This window comes from Diorhabda sublineata, chromosome 1, assembly GCF_026230105.1.
Source record: "Diorhabda sublineata isolate icDioSubl1.1 chromosome 1, icDioSubl1.1, whole genome shotgun sequence".
Classification (NCBI taxonomy): Eukaryota; Metazoa; Arthropoda; class Insecta; order Coleoptera; family Chrysomelidae; genus Diorhabda; species Diorhabda sublineata.
Window position 1 is genome coordinate 10,065,734 of NC_079474.1, and position 19,136 is coordinate 10,084,869.

At 31.5% G+C, this 19,136-nt stretch overlaps 1 protein-coding gene across 3 annotated transcripts in view; it reads right to left on the reverse strand.

Moving 5' to 3' along the window:
- The window catches only part of LOC130448194 (alpha-1D adrenergic receptor), a 53,671-nt gene that overhangs the window by 15,425 nt on the left and 19,110 nt on the right, over positions 1 to 19,136 (reverse strand). For 2 of the 3 annotated variants that reach the window (XM_056785471.1, XM_056785454.1), the window contains exon 2: positions 8,790 to 8,867. The exons of the other annotated variant lie outside the window; for it this stretch is intronic. The gene's annotated coding sequence lies outside the window, so the exon portion shown is untranslated. The remainder of the gene's footprint in view (positions 1 to 8,789; positions 8,868 to 19,136) is intronic. 3 annotated transcript variants of the gene reach the window in all.

The window sequence follows — 19,136 nt, forward strand, 5'->3', positions numbered from 1 at the left end:
AAACAGTGAACCACTCACAGAATACTAATTATTAATGTTATTTTTATGTTTAATAATCTGAATAATACAGTTCAAGTATTTTTTCAGCCATAAAATTTACCGATATTAACCGCCCCTTTATAAAATTACCTTCCTCCGAATGTAAACAGGGATAATTAAGTTATTGAAAAGTGGTACGTGTTAGGGCTTAATAAATATTTTTTTATTATTGGGCGGGTAATGCCATTTTAAAAATAAAGGTCTCGCCTGTGTCGGCCAGGAAATCAAAGCTCAGTTTTTAAAATTATTATTATTTTAACATGGTGTACTTTGGTGGCAGTTAGAATTGCAGATTATCATTGCCTAACATAACACATTATAAGGAGAAAACTTTTTACTTTCACTTTGTAAAATTTTTGTCAAAAACTTTTACCTCCATTATTTTTAATCTGCATTTCCACTTAACGTAGGTTCATCCATATGGAAGAAAAAGAAAACTTTATAATGTACTCACACATGTACAAGTCCTGACATGTACGTATTTTTATGAAGATCCTATCGGGCTTAAGACAAATTAGTATTAATCCTATCGCCTATAGGAAGAACTAGTTTAGGCAAAATTAGTTTGTCCTGAAATCGGGTTTAGCCGGTAACATATATATTCATCTTTATTTATCAAAAGCAGCAACATAAATTTCATTTTCCTTTTTCTTATTGCTGATGAATGTTTAATTTTATTATCTGGAATTTTAATGAAAGCAGATACTGGGAATACCCGTTTGTCGTACAAGACAAACAACCCATCGAAAATGTAAATCGAGAAAGAATCTAACAGTTTCTTACAGTACTTTTGGAATTCCTTTGAGAATTTTTTTTTAATTTCTCCAAGTCGTGACTCATCTTTTATGTCACGGTTTATTAAAGAGACTCGAAGTTCCTGCCTACGTTGCGCATTTTTATCAGGCAATCATGTAGGAGATATGGCCGTTTGGTTCAGTACTTTAACCCATCAATTTTGAAAATTCATTTATCAATTTCAAAATGAAGTAAGTGTTCTACATAAAAAATCTACAATTCTTTAACAAGTTACAAAAAACAAAAATGTATTATATTAATCAAAATTTGTAATATGAGGGTTGTTAATTAAGTTTTGAAACAAATTTTATAATTAGATATGGCTTTATTGTTTTTCAAATTATCCTCTATTAAGATCGATATACTTTTTCATTCGTTTAAACCAACTTTCGAAGCATTTTTTCAATTCTGATACGTCGAAAATATGTAATTTGAACCCTTCTTCATTTGTAGAACAACGTTGACCTCGCCATTTATTTTTGATTTGCTGAAATAAGTAGAAATCAATGGGTGCCAAACACGGCGGATGAATTCATCTTTTGCGATTGGTTTCACTGATTTATTCCAACACTTCTGGCAAACAAATGCTGGTGTACCATTCAGTATTTACCGTTCTAGGTTGCTCTAATAAAACGGCGGAGACACGTCCAGTTATTCCGAAAAACACGCGACCGTTTTCTTCGAAATGCTTCGTGCGCGAACAACTTTTATTGGATTTGGCTCGGCTTAAAAGATCCAGTTGTTAGTTAGTTAGTTCATTGTTGTTATGTTTCGATTCGTCGCATATCACGATCTTAGAAACGTCTCTTGAAACACTGTGGTTGAATTTCTTCAGCATTTCTTTGAACTTTGGACGACCTTTAAAAAATTCATCCTGTAGTGAAGTTCAACCACGATTTTATACTGAAAACCAACAAAACATGATAGCTCGAGATGGTGATTAATCTACTGCGAAACTCATAGGAAATCCTCGCACAAAATGTTTGCGATTCAATTCCATTTTTTGACCAAGACGAATGTTTTAAGTATCTGTGAACAACAACACGTTCTGAGTATGTTCAGCATTAAAAATGTCAAACTTTATGATGACAATGTCAGGTTTGACATATTCACATCAGTATTGCCATGTGTCAAAACTTAAGTAACAACTCTCGTAACAAATGGTAACAATGAATATTTATATCTGGAACTTCTAATAAAGTTACAAAAAACTATAATGAACCAAACAACAAGATGTAAAAATCTCACTCCAAATCAAGCTTCTGGCATCGCTAATAGTATTATTAATCAAAAAATAAACAACAATGCGAATAATAACATCCGTTATTCGACAGGATCTCCTGTAATTTGTCATGGGAGGTTCACTATTTTTGCAATCCGGTAAGAGAGATAGCGAGGTTATTTTTTTCGCACATGATATTATTTTCGGCAAAAAAATCAACTGTTTTCAATTCTTCCTGCAATGATTTAATTAATTTTCACGTAACTAAACGTGATATTAATATTTCATTTGGTTTTAAAATATTTATCGTATTCCCTAAGGTTCAAATCCGTTGAAAAAATAACGTAATAATGTACCGCTATTGTAACATATTCAAGTTTCAACTAAATTGAAATATCTATTAAACGTGTCTTCAAACAAAAATGTATATAAAATTGCAGACACTTGAAAGCAAACTGACGAAACGGGGTCAAGTTCCTTCCTCAAATAAAAGCGCCGAACATTTTGCAGAAACACGTTCGATTTAATAATAAATGAAAAGATTTCAATACGGTCATTACCTAATGGCAATCGGAGTTTACATAAAGAAGTTTGCTAACAAAGCAAAGGAAGAATAATTATTAGTTTCGCTAATACTAAACATGTTCTAATATCTATTTATACTATTTGTTTATAGATGAAATCATCATAAGAATAATATAATTTTCATCTTATATGTGCTTAAATAAATATTTCAAAAGAATTACTCGAAATATTTCAACTACTTTTAGGAATTATTTAAAGGCAGTTAGAATATCCCTAAAACATTAAGTCTTAAACGTTCATTGTTCGTGGATAATTTTCATACTTTCATAAAATAAAACGATCTAGACAATTTAAAACAAAGCTAATTAATTCTTTTGATAATTATAAATTAAACATTTTGCTATCCTCGTTCTCAATATGTGTTCTTATAACAATTTTAATTGGATTCACTTGCGTAATCTCGGGTTTTACATCGATCAAAAAGAAGAACAACTGCATAAAGAAATCGTATCTGTTTAATATTTTTGTTGCCCGGATGGGTAATTCCCCTTTTTTGTCGATTATTCTAATGAAGTCGGTAGAATTCCACTGTAATTGGAAAAAGCAAATCGAAAAAATAACGAAATTACTCACGAAATATGATAGAGATCATAAAAAAATCTTGCACATTATTTGACATTTAAACGCCGCTTGGCATAATGCAAGACAACGTGCATTGCAATGCAAGACGCAATATTTCTTGATCAAAAGCATAAGTAGATGAAGTTCAGTTAATTGTTACATGCAAGATATCACATTTTTATCGATTTGGTGCCATTTTTATTGCGTGTAACTTGCAATTTTAGAAAGAAATTAGTTTCTTCATCGATTCTCAACTAATTTTCCTATTTTTTCTTTTTTTCTCGTCTAGTTATCTAACTAAACTGTCCACCAGATTCCAAAAGCAATGCAGAAGCAGATATAATTATTCCCAGTGATGCAACGACCACTTTTTTCTTGTTTACTTTACTTAAGGAAACTTGACATGGTGCAAGACAACGTGCGATGTAATTAAGTTCGGTTGATTGTTTCATACAAGATCTCGTCTTACGACATTATCGATTTCGTGCCATTTTTATTGCGTGCAAATTGCAATTCTAGGGAGAACTGACTTTCTGATCTGCTGATATTACGTTTCTTGCCAATAATGTCTTAGGTATCTTATGTTTTATTTTTTTTTTAGGAGATTTTCAAATGTTTCTTTTTCCATTCTGAAATATAATTTTTCTCGTCTAATTCTATAGCTAAAGAAAAGAAAACATAAGATACTTAAGACATTCTTGGCAAGAAACGTAATATCAGCAGATCAGAAAGTCAGTTCTCCCTAGAATTGCAATTTGCACTCAATAAAAATGGCACAAAACCGATTTTGTCGCAAGGCGAGATCTTTCAAGCAACAATCCTCTGAGCTTCATCTGCGCATGCTTTTGATCAAGAAATATTGCATCTTGCATTGCATCGCACGTTGTCTTGCACCATGTCAAGCTTCCTTAAGTGAAGTAAACAAGAAGAAAGTGGTCGTTGCATCACTGGGAATAATTATATCTTTTGGAGTCTGGTGGACAGTTTAGTTAGATTATTAGACGAGAAAACATAGGAAAATTAGTTGGGAATCAATGAAGAAACTCATTTCATTCTAAAATTGCAACTTACACGCAATGGCACCAAATCGATAAAATTGCAAGATCTTGTACGGAACAATCAGATAAACTTCATCTGCGCATGCTTTTGATCAATAAATATTGCGTCTTGCATTTCATCGCACGCTGTCTTGCTCTATCCCTTCAAGATTTACATACGAAGGTGTTGCAATAATTTTCCCCGTCAACGATCAGGCAATTCTATTTAACCGAAGATTTATTAACAGTTTTCAACGCCCTCTATTGTTCGTCGAGAATAATTGAAATATTTTACTTTCTCTACCAAAAAAATTTATAACAACAATATAATTTGTTGTACAATAAACAAAGGCAAAAATTTAAATGAATCATGACTTCCAAATACACGGGGATTATACAGGATGTTCCGAAAATTGATTAAGAAAATTCAAGATTGATTAGATGATTGTTACTGATTGTTAATCATTTGGCATGAGCCGCACCTGGCTCAAACATACTCCATGGACGTAAGTAATCATCCATTAAAAATTCTCTCAATTCAGAATTTTTACATCAAGTCCAGGAACACTATGTATATATGAAAAAAAAAGATATAAACAACTGGTATGGTTCCAAAGAAGATTTACAGGGAAATCTTCGAATGAATTTATTAAAAATACCACTATTATAAGTTATTGAAATGTATGCTACATCAGTTATTTTTAATAATTTATTTATACTTTGGCATATGCTTGACCTTTTAGAAAAAATTTCTTGAATCGGGTTACTAGTTCGCTCATATTTATCCCGATACGCCTAACAAACATCACTCCAGGGAACCAGAACAAATTGTTATCATTAATTCTTGAAATGTCAATATTAGATTAGGTAAACTGACAATAATAAAATGAAAAATATTGTGTTCGATAATATTGGACGAAAATAGAAGTCATCCGTTCGTATTAACTAGACTAATAACGGTAGACTTAAACTCTTCAACCTTGAGATTATCTCACTTCTTACATTTATACCACATTTACACAGAAAGTGCTCGTTTTAACAATGGATCCCGGATACGTTAGAATGGAACTAATTTCACACAGTAAAAGGTGTGAAGGTTATTCTTTCGAAATACTTTCGGCTAGCTACCAAAAAAATGCATTTCCTCAAAACCTAATGCTTATTCAATATAAAAATATTCTCGTAGAATAGAAATTTCAAAATATATGTAATTTATGAGATTTTCTGCGTCCATAATACATTTATTAGTATCAATGACTTTAGAAATACTATAAAAAATGTCTACTCCCTTGATGAGTCACAGAAACTTCAAAAAACTTTGAAAATTCCAAGAAAATTGTCAAAATTTCCATATTTGACTAAGAGGTTTCAAATGACTTTCAAAGTACTATACAAAAAAGTTTGCTCCCTTGACGAGTCCTCCAAACTTGGAAATGATAAAAAAATATCAAAATTCTCCATTGATGAGTAGCTAATATTTTAAAAATAGTATAAAACAAGTCAAATCCATTTACTAGTATCAATGCCTTAGGAAATACTATAAAAAATGTCAACTCCGTTGATGAATCACAGAAACTTCAAAAAACTTTGAAAATTCCAAGAAAATTGTCAAAATTTCCATACATGACTAAGAGGTTTCAAATGACTTTCAAAGTACTATACAAAAAAGTTTGCTCCCTTGACGAGTCCTCCAAACTTGGAAATGATAAAAAAATATCAAAATTCTCCATTGATGAGTAGCTAATATTTTAAAAATAGTATAAAACAAGTCAAATCCATTTACTAGTATCAATGCCTTAGGAAATACTATAAAAAATGTCAACTCCGTTGATGAATCACAGAAACTTCAAAAAACTTTGAAAATTCCAAGAAAATTGTCAAAATTTCCATATTTGACTAAGAGGTTTCAAATGACTTTCAAAGTACTATACAAAAAAGTTTGCTCCCTTGACGAGTCCTCCAAACTTGGAAATGATAAAAAAATATCAAAATTCTCCATTGATGAGTAGCTAATATTTTAAAAATAGTATAAAACAAGTCAAATCCATTTACTAGTATCAATGCCTTAGGAAATACTATAAAAAATGTCAACTCCGTTGATGAATCACAGAAACTTCAAAAAACTTTGAAAATTCCAAGAAAATTGTCAAAATTTCCATATTTGACTAAGAGGTTTCAAATGACTTTCAAAGTACTATACAAAAAAGTTTGCTCCCTTGACGAGTCCTCCAAACTTGGAAATGATAAAAAAATATCAAAATTCTCCATTGATGAGTAGCTAATATTTTAAAAATAGTATAAAACAAGTCAAATCCATTTACTAGTATCAATGCCTTAGGAAATACTATAAAAAATGTCAACTCCGTTGATGAATCACAGAAACTTCAAAAAACTTTGAAAATTCCAAGAAAATTGTCAAAATTTCCATATTTGACTAAGAGGTTTCAAATGACTTTGAAAGTACTATACAAAAACGTTTGCTCCCTTGACGAGTCCTCCAAACTTGGAAATGATAAAAAAATATCAAAATTCTCCATTGATGAGTAGCTAATATTTTAAAAATAGTATAAAACAAGTCAAATCCATTTACTAGTATCAATGCCTTAGGAAATACTATAAAAAATGTCAACTCCGTTGATGAATCACAGAAACTTCAAAAAACTTTGAAAATTCCAAGAAAATTGTCAAAATTTCCATACATGACTAAGAGGTTTCAAATGACTTTCAAAGTACTATACAAAAAAGTTTGCTCCCTTGATGAGTCCTCCAAACTTGGAAATGATAAAAAAATATCAAAATTCTCCATTGATGAGTAACTAATATTTTAAAAATAGTATAAAACAAGTCAAATCCATTTACTAGTATCAATGCCTTTGGAAATACTATAAAAAATGTCAACTCCGTTGATGAATCACAGAAACTTCAAAAAACTTTGAAAATTTCAAGAAAATTGTCAAAATTCCCATATATGACTAATAGAGGTTTCAAATGACTTTCAAAGTACTATACAAAAGAGTTTGCTCCCTTGATGAGTCCTCCAAACTGCCTCATTGATGAGTCACCAATATTTTAAAAATAGTATAAAACAAGTCAAATTCATTTATAAGCATCAATGACTTTGGAAATACTATAAAACTGTCAAAATTCTCCAATAAATAACAGCACAACAAATTATTTTGTAAACATTTCTACGACCCGGCCACGAAGTATAGATATAAAAAGTCTAAAAGGTGTAGGGTTTTTCATAGTATTCATGTACACAAAAATAAAACCAAATCATAGTTCTTTTTTCTGCCACTAGCTGCGCAAGTATTCATGACGTACCGTTGTTATTATTATTATTTTATCATACAAGTAAACATGCGCTAGCTCGAACACAATTTTTTTTAAGGACATTGAATTGCGTAGTAGATCCTCTGCTCTGGGACAAGACTTAAAAGCTACCAGTTTTATTTGTGAATTACACTTTAATTCGGAGTGTATAAATATGAAAAAGCCACTGTTACTCATGACGACAATGAAACCAATGGCAATAGCAATGACGATACGATAATCGATGACTGCAGCTTTAATTCTGTTGAGACAGAAACTAACAATGAAACAGTAGAGCCTGAAATAGTAAATCTTCCAAACACAAATTTTTCTGAGGATACAAATACCGCTATTGCTGATGACAATTCGCAGGTCATAAATGAGCCTGAAGATTTTTCTTTTCATTCAATAGAAAGGATTTTAGAAGCTCAGCCAATAAGTAAAAATTGGAGTTGGACAGTCATAAAACATACTTTTATTTCGTTATCTTATATAAGTTCAAAGCTGGAATTGATATAGATTTGAAAGTAACGGTAAGAACTTTAAATGGAAATAATTATTTAAATAGTACCATAAAATTTTTCTTTTGTTACAGGTGATCAATCCTAAAACAAACATCATTATAAATATGAATGTAAATATCTGATCAATTGATTGTATTTAGCAATAATTATTATATTTAACATTTAAAATGGTTAGTCTTTGAGTTTTGCTTTATTTTTTAGTAATATACTAATGTCCAGAGAGGCGTTACATGGCAGTTACTCTTCTATAAACCGTCAATTTCAATAATATTTCGTACATTGATATTGATTGTTATTTAAAAAAATAATACTTACCCAATATTTGAAATGTCTGGGTCAATTTTGAAACTATCAATATCGAAATTGGAAAAAATGAGGTTAACGATATGTATATGGTGTGACAATACGAGTACTTGTTAATAAATCCAAAAACTTTCGAGTTTTATACAGCGCGATAATGAATAATAATATTTTATGAGTCTCTAGAGAATTAAGACGAGCATGAATGAAATATTTTGATTCCATACGTCAGTTATATAATCACAATATTTTTGTTTGCTGCAATCAATAACGAATGACATTATAACATGACATTATGTCCCTTGGTAATTGAAAATAAAAAATTATAAACAATATTCAATTATTAATCTAAGGGGAATTTGTGGAATTTCTTGAAATTCACTTTAAAAGAAATTTAAATAAATTTCAACTCACTTCTAAAGTAGTAGTTTGAAAACATTATCTAGTAGCCATCAGCTTCTTCGTACTGCTTTTTCAACAGAATTTTCTTACCTGAAAAAAAGACAAATCTAAATTTTATTTTCTATAATATTTAAAAGTTCTCACTTGTACTTTTATTTATATTAAACAATAAAAAATAATCTTCAAACAGATTGTCAACTGTTGAACGATCTAAGATACTGCTTGGACTGCAAGCTTCAAAAGAGGTAAATTTTCCATTGAAGATGATGACCGATCGGGAAGGCCAGTTTCTGTGTCAGTCCCCGAAAATATCGATGCAGATATTTGAAGCACTGAATTTCATACGAACGGTTCATCATATAGTTCACGTCAACTTGGACATGAGAAAAATTGCTACAAAATGGATCCCCAAATATTTGAATGTTGACCAAAGGCGTGTAAGGGTAGAAGCATCGCGTTCGATGTGTGCTCGATTTGAAAACGATGTAGACTTCTTAAACTGAATTGTTACTATGGATTAGACTTGAGGATACATTTCTACGATCCAGACACAAAGCAACAATCGATGGAATAGCGACACTCTGGTTCTCCAAGACCTAAGAAGTTTCGTGTCCAAAAATCTGCTGGAAAAGTTTTTTGGGATTGCCATGAAGTAGAAAAATAACTGGAGATTACTATTCGACATTACTGACCACTCTACGGGAAAAAATTAAAGAGATAAGATGCGGAAAGCTATCCAAAGGTGTTTTGTTTTTGCAAGACAACGCCCCTGCACACAAATCTCATGCTTCCATGCAAAAAATTCGTGATTTAGGGTTTGAATTACTATAACACACCCTTATTCACCATATTTGGCTCCGTCTGATTATCATCTTTTTCCTCAACTGAAAAAAGTTTAGAAGGTCGTAAATTCTCTTCCAACGAGGAGGTAATAATAGCAGGGCAAGAAGAAACATTCTTTTTTTGAAAGGTCTAGAGACGTTGCAGGTTCGCTGTAATATTTTAATTAAGGAGAATATGTTGAGTAATAAAATATTTTGACATTGAAATTTTGATTGGTTCTATAGTAAGCTAAGAATTTTTCAATATATCCTCGTAAGTTTAAACAAGTTGTGATCAATATTTTTGAAAATTTAAATACTATTGAAAAAAATTAATCGAATTTAAAAAAAATTTAATTTTTGGTTAATATCTCCATAAATAGAGCAGTTATAAAAAATATCTGAAATAAAATAATTTTTTTTACTTAACAACTTGATCTTTTGTTTGTTATTGTATGACAAAAAATAAAAAAGATATCGCAGATTAAAGATTGTAGTTAAGAGCCAAGCCCCCTGTTCTTGAGTTCTTTAACCTTGAGTTTTTAAAAACCGAACAATCACGTAATATACGAATTATCAGGAATTGTATCATTTGAAATTTTCTTTAAAATGGATTTTGGATCAATTTCATAGCTATAAAATAAAAAAATAACTATATACCACAGAAAGGTTCGGGTCCCATGAAGGGCTTGTCTGCCCCCGTTTTAGTGAGCTTATCAGCTATTTCATTTCACTTGCTCCGTTATGTCCCGGAATCCATTATAGGGTAATTTTATTTTTCTTACCTAGCTCGTTCAGTTTTACGTAAATCAACTGTTTTCCTAGATTGCCTAATTATAAAAATAAACAATAAACAACAAATTGATTCTTATAAAAAAAAACGTGCACGAATGGTATATTTAGAATAAAATCATTAAGCAAGATGTTGGTTCAAAGTACAAAAAAATCATCTGTGCCTAATTTGACTTGGTATATCCTATATTTAAAGTAAAACTTCCGTAAAATTGAATGAAATTTCTTCAAAAAACAAAAAGAATCGGAGGTTTCAATCAATTATATTCTGTACTAATATTTCATTTCAAATTTCCATCCTTCCAAAATAACTAACATCCATTGGGAAAATTTGTAGACTGAATATATTTAAAATTAACTCATCTCAATAAACCACTTCCATTTATTCATACTAGTATCTATTAACAATTTCAATACATTGTATTTTATCTAAAAATATGGATTGAGGTAACTGGTGATGGGTATTTCCAGTGGATTTCATTTTATTTATTACATTTTAATAATAGTCCAGTCATCTAACATACGTAAACACTTGTATTTTGGCATTCTAAAAATTCACATATAATTTGATGGTCGCAAGTTTTAAAATCAGAGTTCAAAGATCACAAAAATCGATTTTTTTACATTTTTTGACAAATATCTCGTTTTCTTTGGGTTTCACGCTATTTGTGTTTATCATCATTATTGTAGAGAATTGAAATCTCTACAACTTTTGTATTAAACATTTTTTTATACATTGAACTGTTTTCGAGATAGAGACCGTAGAGCGCGCGGTAGGAGTTTTATTGGTAATCCTGATCAAAAACTCGTAAAATTAAAGTTATAATTTATTGCTAAATATATAATTATCATTTTTTATTAACTTTTAGATTAAATTCATTTTTTTATGGTTAGTGCCAAATTTATATAATAACACTTATGGCCATGTACTTAGGAATTGTTAATGAAAATACTTAAATTGAATTTTAATTCTAATATAACTTTTACTAATAACTTTCTACATAAATAAAAAAGAGAAAAAATAAATTTTTGATTAATGTTTTCAACAAACATAATTTTCTTCTTCTTTTCCATCATCGTCGTCATCACCCTTCTGCTGCAGAATTTCAAATTCATCTTCATTACCGTCTTCAACATTTGTCTCCAAATCATTCATGATTTCTGGGTCAACGGTTCTATCATCGTTAATATCGGTCTGATGTGGTACAGCATTGAGATAAGCTTATCCGTTACACTAGCCGCAAGCTAAAGAGCACTGCAACCCTACTTTTGCGGTTACAGAAGATTGTATTGAGTAATTCATCTGGTGCAGGTGGTAAAATAGTCATGATAGGTTCCAGGAATTCGTTATGCATTGTACAACCTCCTGGTGGGTGAGCTGCTCCACTCGTTGGTGGAATATTTGATAAGTGCTTGATAGATTTAGTCAACTTTGTTAACTTGACGTATAAAGCATAACGGCGAGGATCGATACTGTCTACAGATTTCGGAGTATTATAAACTACTAATGAGGTTTGCATTCCACTCTCAAATAATCTGTGAACCGGACAGTTTTCTTCTTCGAATGCTTCAGCAAGTTTACGGATTTTTTAAGATGTACTTGATTATTTTCTACTTCAAATGCTATTATTGTAAATGAGAATATAATTACAATGTAATTAAAGTATGTCTCTTAGTAATTTTTCAATTACCGAGAGAGATGATGAGTGTTATTGAATTGATAAATTTTAGAATTATTATAAAGAAAGATTTAATTTAATCTAAAAGTTAATAAAAAGTGATAATTATATATTTATTAATAAATTATAACCTCAATATTACGAGTTTTTGATCGGGACTACCAGTTGATTTGAGATAATTCTCTGACCGCGCGCTCTATCTCTTGAAACAGTTCAAGGTATAAAAAAATGTTGAATACAAAAGTTGTTCAGAATGAATTTTCTACAATATTGATGTGGAATACAAATAGCGTAAAACCCGCAGAGAACGAAAAATTTGCAAAAAATATAAAAAAATCGATTTTTGTGTCCTTTTGTCAAGACTTTAAAACTTACGACCATCTAGGTAATTATATGTGAATTTTGAGAATAGTTTTAGGATTCCAAAATAATACGTGGTAATATACTGAGTACGTCGATTTTCAGAGGTCAACCCACTATAATGACTGGACTATAACGATATTGTCGTCATTATCGTTTTTAAATCTCTATTCCATAAATATTAATATTTGCAAAACAATCAATTATATTTCAAATATTTGCATGTGATTCCCCTTGAATATAAGGACAATTACTAATAAAAATTAAATGTCTATAGATGTTACATCTTTTTTATTTTAGTTTACCTGGGGAAGCGGTGACGTGCCAGAAACATTCTAAAAATAAATCAACACTTGTTGTAATATTCGATACGAAATTTAGGCTAACAAAAAAAGTATACATGGTTGATTCACCACAATAGTATAAATAAAGCACGAAAGATATTTGCTCCAAGTCACTCAGGATGTCTTGGAACTGGAACTGCAATCTTTGGTGGTCATATTTGTGGCATTCAGTCAATATGTGTTTCATCGTTAATTGGAACTACACCTGGTGCAAATGAGTCTGGCGGTAGAAGACATTAGATAATCATGAGTGAGTCTTGAGTGGCCGATTCTTATCCTTCTTGCAATGATTAAATCTTGTCTGAAGAAGCCTGCGAAGTGGTCAAGTTTTACTTCCACGTTATTCTGGTTTTTTAAGTCCTTATGGATAGTTATATTGTCGGTAATGATATTAGTTAAAGCACTTTTTGCTTGTTGGTCTGCTACTTCGTTACCAAAGATCCCAATCTGGGAAAGTAACCAGATGACAGTAACTGTTATTTTTTATGATGTTAGAGATTGGTCTATATAATTTTACTAGATGAAATTGAAGCGAGTGAGTCTGTACATATTGCAATCTGCTTATAAGGAAGGGAGATGAAATTGATGGCTTGTAGAATGCTAAGTAGTTCTAGAGGAGCGGATCACTCCTAAAAAATCGCTTAGAAAGGGAGAAACTGACCAACCTCGTCCTAGTGGCTAAAAATGGCGCATCCTTGTATTTTTGGGGTTGCTGAATACGAATATGATATTTATTTTTAACTAAAATTGGGGTTACATGGTCAAAATCGAGTTTTTAACTAAAAATGCGGAAAAAAAATGTTTTGTGATTTCGCTGTATCTTTGCAACTAATCGTTATATTTTAATAAATTCGATACAATATGACTGGAAAATTATACGAGTGTCAGCATAAATATAACTGCACTCAAACCTTTCGTCAATGAAAGTAGAGCTGTTTTGAATAACAAATGTGGATTTTCGTGGCTCTAGTACACCAACCAAACTTTTTTATCGCTACCAATCATGATACTTAGGTAGCTGTTTTTTTAAATATTCACATATAAATTTGGTAAGGTTTGATTTATTTTCATTATTCGAAAGCACTTTCTTCTTACTGAAAAAGCCAATGGACTACACGAACTGGTTTTACTTTTGATATTCCGCGAATGATATCCGACGTATATTGAAAAAATATTTATTCAAGAATGCTAAATTAATATGAAACATACGTTATGGAATAAAGCTACATACTTTTTTATTATTACGATTTTATTATTACGATGATTTTTCTACTGCATATTAAGATATGAAAATTTCCACAAAACTTCTTTGCATTGTAATTTTTAATACTATGAATTCAGAAAAAGGAAATTAAAAACTTCATCATTCAACTTTTGCATTAGTATGTAAAGAGTCACAGCATGAAAAATTTTCTAAAATTTCCTGTTCGGTCGGAAAATGCTTTGGGAAATTTGGACTGGTCTATCTTCTTTCAAAATACGCTCTAGTATATGGCATTGAATTTTCATCAAAATACAACGATTAGTTGCAAAGATACATCGAGTTGAACACACGAAATCGCAAAACATTTTTTTTTTCGTATTTTAGATAAACATAAATATCCTATTCGTATTCAGCGACCCCAAAAATATAAGGATATACCACTTTTAGCGACTGGGACGAAGTTGGTTGGTGCATCAAAAAAATTGGGGGTGTTCCTCTCCTCTATTCACCTGTACGAACGCTGCAAGTTGGTGGAATTAGAGATGATTTGATTGGAGATTGTGACGTTGTATCTGAGCCTCCTATTCCTGTTTCATTCTTTGTTAGCATACATATATAAAAATAGATCGTCGTTGCTACTATTTGTCATTTCTTTGAAAGCAGTTTCGATTTGTTTGTCTTGTCTTGTAAGGAATATATTGAATTTAAGAAGGTGAATGGTACATGTTGGGGTAGTGGGAATAAGAAAAAGGGCTTGTTTGTGAGAGGTCTGTGCCGTCGAGAAGCTGTGGTGAAATAAATGGGATGGGATTTATTGATGGATAGACAGGGCTGAAGGGGTTAAATGATACAGAGACAGCATAAGAAAGAAGAATCAAATTAAATAACTTGAACAATGATCACATCCTGTATAAATGATAATATTTTAGTGCAAAACCATTCATTTATTTTCTAACCTCAATCTAATTCTTGTTGAATTTGATAAAAGTTAGCAAAACGTATGCATGTCATACATATATAACCATAACCTTTGTGAACTTATAAAATAAAACGTAATGTCTGGGTTTTTGACTTCGTATTAACATTTAAGCTTGAAAAGCAAAAATTTTTCTATTATGAAGATCTTAATTATATGCACGTGTATTTATAATTCACAACAAGTATGATATTGCATATATTTATTACTTATTCTGCGTGTTTTTGACGTAATTGCTTAACGGTAATTCTAAAGTCAACACCACTTCCTATTTATGTTAAATTTTCATTCATAGTTATTTTCGGAAAATATTTGAATAATTTATTGGTGAGTGAACAGAAAATGATATTTTTTTTTCACAAATATCAACTATAACTGACTTAATTGGATGATAGTGACTTTTCGGTTCATTAGAAAATGTTCAGTAATCTATAAACACGAGTACTTTGAAAATTATAACAGTTGGATGAACTTTATCAAACAGTATTCGTCAAATATTTATAAAGAACAATAACTGGTACTCATTTGTGCGAGTGGAATGTAAACTTCAAATAAACAGAATCGTTATTACTAAGGTTAAATACAGTATATTGTTATGCTGTTATAATATTATCAGTATAATTACAATAAATATTTTTTAATCCTATCGATTTAGAGAAAACTAATTGTGTCAAAAGATATTTCGTCGAAAGCTGAACGTTGTATTCATTTTCCTCGCATTCTAGGCTTTATAAGTAGCCAATTTTTTATTTCGCGAAAAAAAAAAGAAGTAAAAGTTCATATTTTTTCGTCGCTTGGCATTGAAATCTAAATACATACGATTTGCAGAGCCAGGACCAGAAATGAAGAGTGATCTAATAGAGGCGATAGATTAACTAAAAATATATAAAGCACCGTCAATAGATGAAAAAAAGATGGAAATGTTAAAGTATTTAGGTAATAAGGGTAAAGAATTTTTACTAGTAGCATGGAATGAAAGGTGTGGAGAATAGCAATGATAGCACCCATCCACAAAAAAAGAAGTTATAAAGATAACAAAAATTACTACTCTGTACTATATACAAGCTCTTTGACCGAACAATTGAAGATGGACTAGGACAGGAAGTAGACAACCCATTAAATGACACACAGGCAGCATTTAGAATCAATAGATCAACGGAATATTGGATATTCACTTTGAGGCAAATAACAGATGCAGATAGTGGGATTTATGTTGAAACAGTTGATCTAGAAAAATATATGAGAAATAATGAAGAATAGAAAACTTAGTTAACAACTGATAAACGTAGTTAAGAATATATATAAGAAGACGGAGATTGTTTCTTCTAGTCATGGACGAAATAGCTGAAGAAATGAACAAATAAGGGAAGAAGCCACACATAGTATACACTATATTGAGACTATCTATCTTCGGGCTAACCAATGATGGTTGACCATATTCGTTATATTAAAACATCAAAACTACTTTGAAATAAACTATTTATTAAGTAATAACCATACAACACCAAACTATTAAGACATCTATCTAATTACAGACCGCTCTTAAATACTGAAAAATCGATAAAATATGAAATGGAGAAACGAACTGAACTGGAAAACAAGCTAAACAGGAAGTAAAAGATTAATTAATTAAATTAAATGGAGAAGTATCACCTCTACATCTATGGTAGAATAAGTAATTGATGTTCCTCGTATTGTTTCATGGAGACTTTATGTTTGAGGTGTCCCCACAAAAAAATCAAGAGGCGTCAAGTCAGGGTTACATAGGGGCCAGAGGATATCATCTCCTTTAGAATTTAGTCTTGGAGGAAACATCTATCTTACAGCCGCCCTAGAGTCATTTGATGTGTAATAGATCGCTCCATCTTGTTGGAACCAAGTTCTCGTATTCGCTATTTTTGAACTCGCAGGTTCTGGAGTCAAATATCCCTCTAGTATCGCAACATAGCGGACGGTGTTAACGGTGATGTTTCGTCCTCAGGAATCTTCGAAGAAGAAATAATTCCTTTGCTTAAGATTGCTACCCACACCGATACTCTCGGACTATACAGTTGTTTTTTATGTTTCATTTTTGGATTATTTTCGGTCCAATTTTGTCGGTTTACGAACCCATTTGAATGAAGATGAGCCTCATCTTAAAAAAGGATGTTGTCAAAAGTGGAAAATGGATTAAGCATTTCTTCGGTAAATGCCAATCTTGCTTCAAAGTCGGTATCTTTTAATACCTGTGTTAACTGGAGCTTAAAAATTTAAAACCGCTGATCGCTTCCCAGTAGACACATGCGGATTTTCTCGTACTAACTCATTGACTCTATCAGTATTGTCTGTGGTCCTAGACGTTTTTGGACGACTTTTTGCTGGTTTGGTGGTTTAAACGTGGAACGGGTCTCTTTAAAACGTTTAACGCATATTTTAACAGCTTCATAGCTTCATTAATGTGTCTTAAACCATATTCTGAACGACACGGTCGGCTTGTCAAGACATATGAACGAGCGTTCTTGTAAAACGTGCGAACACAATATGTTAGTCGAAGTGACTCAAACAATAACAACTTTTCTGTAAAAATTCTTTCAAATCGTAACTACATTTGTCGCATTTGTTTGGGAAAATTTCAAGTCTCTAAATAAAAACCATTGTTAATTAATATTAAACTGGGATCAATTTTTACAGATTCAATGAATTCACTACGGAAGTTGATGACCTAACTTCCTCTTCTTTGACGCAACAATATTTCTACTTAAAAATTACACTAGCTTCACTTTGGAAACCGAGATTATGAAGAAAATATCTTTTTCAAGTCAAATCCCCAAGCGATTATGTAATCATCGCGCGATGTAACTTGCGTATCATTATCATCTATTTATGGACTAATTGCATCGTTAAGTGTGGACATATATATTTTTATTGAGTATATAGATGTTTGTTAACAATATAATTGAAAAACGATATCCTGTCGGGAAAAATGTATATTTAAAACAGTACATTTTCACAAACTATTAATGCGAGGATGGTCCCAGAAGTACCTGACCTGACCTAAAGATCGCGGTAGTTGCTTGAAAAATCTATCTATAAGTTTGAAGACGCTACGTTGTTTAGTATTTGTTTGGCAGTTATCAATATTGAATGTTTTCAATGAATTGTAAGCATGGAAAAAATTAGTCATCATCGTTATGTGATACAATACTTTTATTTGAAAGATCTTATCCCATCCAATACGAAAGCTCAATTAGATTCTACTTTGGGTGAGACTTTTTCGTTATCAACAGTCAAATATTGGGTAGCAGAGTTTAAACGAGCGAAGACCAGTATCGCAGTGGTCGACCAAATAAGGTGACAACCTCAGAAAATCCACAAAGGGGTACTGGATGATCGTCGACTGAAAGTGCGCGACCTAGCAGACCTAGTAAGCATTTTAAAAAGTACGGTACATCGCATATTGACTAAAAATTTAGACATGAGAAAGCTATGCGGAAGATGTCGCGTTTGCTCACAATGGAACAAGAACAGTGTCGTAAAGATTTTTCCATCAAGTGTTTGACAATGTATCACAGAAATAAAGCAGTTTCACCATGGATGGAATAACAAAAGAACAACCAAAACAATGCACTGAAAAGGGAGAACCAGCTCCAAAAAATGCAATGGTTTGGCCATATTTAGTCCCTCGTATTATTTTCTATTCCCAGACTTGAAAAATGGTCAAAGATTTTACAACAATAGAGGTGATATCGGCAGTTAACGGCTATTGAGGAGTTTGACGATTTTTATTATAAAAAGGGTATTGAATTAATTGAACCTCGCGGAAAAAAGGGAATTGGGCTGATAGGAAATAACGTTGAAAAATTTGGGAATGCATTTTGCAGCAATTTTTCTCATGTCCAAATTGACGTCATGAACGCGTTCGTATAAAATATTCAGTGCTTCAGATATCTGCATCGATATTTTCAGGGACTGACAAAGAAACTGGCCTTCCCGATCGGTCATCATCTTCAATGGAAAATTTACCTCTTTTGAAGCTTGTAGTTCAATTTTTCACGGCCACATACGAAGGACATTAATCACCAAGGGTATTAAGCACATCTTCGTAAATCTGCTTACCTCTTAACGCTTTTAAATACAGGTACTTGATGATGGATCGTTACTCCAATTTTTCGATTTTCACAATTTCGGTGGACATCTTTTTTCT